This window comes from Morus notabilis, unplaced genomic scaffold, assembly GCF_000414095.1.
Source record: "Morus notabilis unplaced genomic scaffold, ASM41409v2 Scaffold302, whole genome shotgun sequence".
NCBI classification, from domain to species: Eukaryota; Viridiplantae; Streptophyta; class Magnoliopsida; order Rosales; family Moraceae; genus Morus; species Morus notabilis.
This window is the reverse complement of record NW_010364886.1, coordinates 193,231-199,291: the sequence shown is the minus strand read 5'-3', so window position 1 is coordinate 199,291 and position 6,061 is coordinate 193,231.

Here is a 6,061-nt window from a genome sequence, read left to right as displayed (position 1 = left end):
AAAGTACATATTATACAAAAAAAATGAATAATTTAAAGTGCAATAGTATAATTTACTTTTTTTTTAATAAATATCACAAATTTCTCCGTTAACATATGTTTTAAACTTTAAAACTTATCTATTATATCATAATCTGTCTTTACATTCATTCTCAAACTTTAAAACATGCGATTTTTTGGACAAAGTTACTGCTTGATTTAAAGTAGTTGGCCATTTCGAAACGAAGAAAAGAAATGAGAGAAAAAGGTGAAAAAAGAATTCTAATTGGATTGTGCGGGTTAAAGGTTTAAAGATATTGATGTATTTGCAATTCTCATTTGCGTCAAACAGGTTATTCCATTCAAAAGATAACTCGTTTCAAAGTTGGGGGGATAAATTTAGAGATGTATTATATATAAGAGGCAACATATGTATGTTTCAAGCACTGTGTGCTTGGATTCTGAACATAAAGAAAGTCGCGCATTACCACCACCACCCTACAGCCCCACCTCCACCACCACCCTTCATCGCCTCACCACCCACAGCCCCAACCCCATACAATGTCCCTCCTTTCACCCACTCACCACCTTCTGGTCGATAACCCGCTAGCTACAACCATAACCGGCCCCCCTCCCCTTATCAAACCCAACAATTCTCACAAAATCACTACCTGAGCTAGAAACTATAACCATAAATCCATCCAAAAATTAAAGACCCGTTTAGAAAGTGTATTTGAATCATAATTTAGATTTGGTTCAAATTCTTTGAGAGATAACTATGGGCAGAAATTTTTTTAATTCAAATTCTTATGAGAGAAAAATACTGTAGTAAAATCATAGTTTGAGTTTTGAGTATATATACCAAACAACTCCTAAACCTCATGTCCCAAGTTGCCACCTCTTATAACCTCGAAGCAACTAGCATAACCAAAAGAAAAATGCTTAAGAACACCAGCAGTGTTAAGCACCATCACTAATAACAGGTGAGCCTCATTTGTGGGTCTCACCTTGTGAAAACCACCTTTTATTAGTCAATAATACTTAACATCACTAGTGTCTTATAACAATACTATAATCCAAACTCTCAAAGATAGGTTGGACACGAGGATACAAATTAATAATTTTGCAAAGAGCACCATTTACTATGGCTCTCTCTAGACAGTACATTTAAGATTGAATACTGTCTTACTCCTTTTTTTTTTAATCTTAGAAAAATGACGTTGGTTAAAAGAAACGTAACTTGTGTTAGGAACTACAAACCTACTAGGTACAAAGGTTTTCGCAGAAAATGTACGGGCTTGTTCTTTTGGAGTTTAACTTGAGTATAATTTTTAAGTTGAATTTGAGTTATAACTTGAGTTGAACTTGTAACTTGAATTTGTGTTTGGTTGTGTACATTTGAGTTATGGTTTGAGATAAGAATTTTTTTGAGTTTGTATTTGAGTGAGTCAAAACCTGAATTTATATTGAGATAGTATTTTAATAAAAACTCAATACTGATGAAAAATTTTAATATGGTATATGAGTCGGGTTTTATTCGTCTTTTCGTTGTCAACGCATAGAAAAAAAAATCAACTCAATCACAATTAAAACGAAAAAGTTATAGCATTTTTAAGAATAGAAAAAATACTGTTCATTAATTTGAGTTCGAGTTTCTGAACTCGAGTTGAAGGGGAAACTTGAACTCAAGTTTTAGTCCTAAACTCGAGTTTGAACTCAAGTTTAAACTCAAATTTAAACTTAAAAGAATATGAACTCGAATAAAGTTATAACTCAAGTTACATTTTTTTGAGTTTTTCACTCAAAAGAACAAGCCCGTAATCTTTTGGTGCTAAAACTACTTGCTTTTGTTCATAATCTCAAGAAGCTTGTCAGCTTTTGTTCATAATCTCTTAAGATGAATCATTTGTCCAATTTTTTATATTTCGTTTAACCAATTAAATTTTACCATGCCATTTAATAAATCTAATATTAAAACATAAAAAAAAAGTGAGTTATATATCATTTTAAAATTTTTAAATAACGTGTCATAATTTTATTTAGTTTGATAATGTCGCTCGTTTTGGTTCATGTTTTTTCCTTCCATCCTCTATTTTTCTTTCTATTTTTTTCCTCAAACCTTTTATATTTTGTGTTCTTACCATTCTTTTTATTTTTTTCTCTTTCATTACCCCGATTAAAATATTTTTTTTAAATGTAATTTTACTTAGATATTTCTTTTCGATAGTGCTCTAAAATATCATCCTACTTAATTTTTTTTTTGTTTTCCACGGCCTTCTAGATCACTATTCTTTCATAAATATCATTTTTCTAATTTGCTCATCTTGCATTATTTTTCTCTAATGAATCCCTACTTAATTTTTTTTAAGTCCTTTAAAATATTACTATATCAAAATGAATTCTCAAAACATATTTTTTGTTGCTCGTAAAGTAAAATTTTTCAAACATATTCCCACTTAAACAGTTTTTTCCCCTAACAAATAGAAATGCAGAACACTAAGAGCTTGTTCGTTTGCACCCAAACTCAAAAAAAGTTTGAACTCAAATTACAACTTTATTCAAGATCATATTCTTTTGTAAAATTTGAGTTTTAACTTGAGTTTTAACTTGAACTTGAACTTGAGTTTGGGGCTAAAATCTGAGTTCGAGTTTCCCCTTCAACTCAAGTTCCTAAACTCAAACTTAAGTTAATGAACAATATTTTTTCTATTCTTAAAAACGCTATAACTTTTTCGTTTTAATTCCGATTGAGATGATTCTTTTTTTATGTGTTTACAACGAAGAGACAAATAAAACTACACTCATATACCATATTAAAGTTTTTCATCATCATTGAGTTTTTATTAAAATACTATCTAAATACAGACTCAAGTTTTGACCCACTCAAACACAATCTCAAAAAGATTCTCATCTCAAACCATAACTCAAATATACACAATCAAATACAAACTCAAGTTATAACTCAAATTTAACTCAAGATTTACACTCAAGTCACTATAACTAAAAAATACAACTAAACAAGCCCTAATACTTTTACAATGCTTTCAATCACAACTATTCATTTTAGTCAAAAGTGGTTTTCTTTTTTCTTTTTTAATCTCTCTTTTATCTTTTATTTATTTTTAGTCCCTCCTTTTTTTTCCTTTTTTTTTGTTTTTTGCTTTGAGCTTATTTTCTTTTATTTTTTTTATTGTTTCCCCCTTACGCCTTATATAGTTTTAAATAGGCTTCATTAAACTATTCTTTTAAATCTATCTCATTGTGTATCAATATTGTCCCTACTTAAATATTTCGGTTTTTGGCACAATTTCCCCTCGAACTTATCATGGTTTAAGAAAGTGCCCCCTAAACTTTTAATTTTGGCAAGTTGCCCCCTGAACTTGTAAAGTTGTTGCAATGTGCCTCATTTAACTAAATTTGTTCAAAATATATTAGATTTAAGGGATTAAAAATTGAGATATTGAAAGATTTGTGTTACATTTGAATTGGAATGATGAAATTTTTGGCTAACGTGCACTTTTTAAACAAAGGAGACGTTTGGTTCATGGATTAGAATCATTTTCAATTTACGTGTATTTTTTGTGAGAGAAAACACTGTAGCGAACCATGAACCATGATTTAAATTATAGTTTGAATCCTCCAACCAAACGTCCCCTAATTTTACACAATCGTCGTCAAAATAAGGCATATTGCAACAAATTTACAAGTTGAGGGGACAACTTGCTAAAATTAAAAGTTTGGGGGATAATTTACTAAGCCACGATAAGTTTAGGGGGCAAAAATGCAAAAAAAAAAACCCTAAATGTATTTTTTTTCCTATACTCCTCTAAAATATTACTACATCAAAAGTAACCTTGTAAATATATTTTTTTTAAACAATTTCTCCACAAAATATTTTCTCTTAAATATGTTCCTAATCCAGCATCTTTCTCATGCATCCTTGTTAGTTAATTTTTCTCAAATATGTCCCTTTTTATAGATCTCTTTTCTCTTGCCACATTAAATATTAGGATTAATTTTAAAAATTCCCCCTAAACTATGACCCTTTTAATACTTTGCCCATTGAATTTTAAAAAGTAACATATGTTCCCTCAGAACTTTATTCCGTTAACAAGTTTTCTCCTTCTATTATAATAAGTGACGGAATTATCACGTGTCACTTATTTAGTAAGAATTGAAAGCGTAATTATGCTTATACCCTCCTAATCAGATAATTTCCCATTTTTATTAAAAAAATAATCATATTTTCTTTTACCGTCATTTTCACTTTATCTTTCCCTCTCAACCACTTTTTCTAGGGTTCCTTTCTTCTTCACCTCCCTTCTACTTCTTCTCTCTTCCATAAACTCTCTCTCTCTCTTCAACATTGCATATCACTCATTCCCTTTCACTCTTCAATAGCGGCTTTCACTTTTTCTTTGTCTTCGTCTTCTTTTGGTTATGCAGAGAGTTCAATGGCGATCATAGCTTCGTCTTCATCGCAATCGCAATCGCTGCCTCATTCCAACGACAACTTCAAAGAAGACTATTGCAGTATCTGTTTGGAGCCTTTCAACTCCGATGATTCTGTCTTGGATTCATTGTTCTTCCTTTTTTTTCCTGATCTTTATGTTGTTCAAGATCTGAGTTTTCTTTTTTTAATGCTTGGAAGGGTTGTTGCAGGTTAATTTACGATAATACCCTCCTCATATGAGTCATGTGCATGACACGTGATGAATTATGTCACTCATTGTAATAGAAGGAGAAAACTTATTAACGAAACAAAATTCGGGGCAACATATGTTACTTTCTAAAATTTGGGGGGCAAAGTGTTAAAAAGATCATAGTTCAGGGGAAATTTTTGAAATTAATCCTAAATATTATTTTCTCAAGTGTATTTTTAGATATTTTATAGCCTAATTTTATCTTACTAATTTTTTCTTTAAATATAGTCTACTTAAATACATTATGGTTAGATTTTAACAAACATACTTCGCACGTGCTTTCCAACTAGTAGCAAAATATATTCTTTGTATGGCAGTGACAAATACCCGAGTTTCAAACCTAAAAGGAAAAGGAGGGAACGTGTGTACACAATTTACACTGAATTGCCTCAACTTTTGTTTCGTAGGGTGAAAAAAAGGAGAGGAAAGACATTAGAGGAAGATTTTGGAGAGAAAAAGAGAATTTCGAGTTGTTTGGCAAAAGAAAATGGGGAAGGAAGAAAGTCATAAATTTATGGGCTCATTATTTTTCAATCCTTCTAATTTTAGAAAGAAAAGAGGAGGAAAAAAGTTTAACAAGTAAGTAAGATGTAAAATAGCTCTTTTAATTTTAAATCATTCACCATATTTTTATTAACATTAGTTGAGTCATGTGTTACGCATGTAGAGAATAATTTTATAATTAAGTTTAATCTCGCGTTAAAACACGTGATGTCTTTAGAAACTAAGTCCATCAATTGAAGCAAGCGGGAAAAAATATTTAATTACATTGACAAAGAATTAAAGTTATAGGGAACTTTTGAAAAAAAAAAGACTTAAATAGGAAGACATTTGAAAAGAACTATTTTTATTAAATGAAAGTTTGAAAAATAAAGTATTCTAAAAAAATATATTGTAGAAAAATGAATTGTCAAAGAATATTATGAAAAAAAATAAGTAAAAGAAAAGAAGATTTTTTTAAAAAAATTTAAAATAGAAAAAGAGGAAAGTTAAAAATAAATTGTATTGGAGTTTTAAGAAAAAAAGAAGAGGCAAGAAACCAAACGTAAAAAGAATTAGAAAAAGTAAAAAACAAAACAAGAAAGAAAAAAAATGAGAGGTTGACACATAATTAAAGAAAGAATACCCTCATTAACTCTTTATGTGTCTTTAAATTAGATAAAAATTTTATTGTAAAAAGCTAAATTTAACATTTTTTTCTTTTCTACTAAACAACATGATTTTATTTATCCTTTCTTTCTATTTTCGATCCCTCTTAACAAGCGTAGCATTAAAGAAAAAAAAAACAGTGATTTATTTTATTTTCCTTAGAGATAATGGTTTCTTTTTTTCTTTTTTTGTCGTTTCAACTATATTGTCTAATTTCTTTTGCAACGCTAT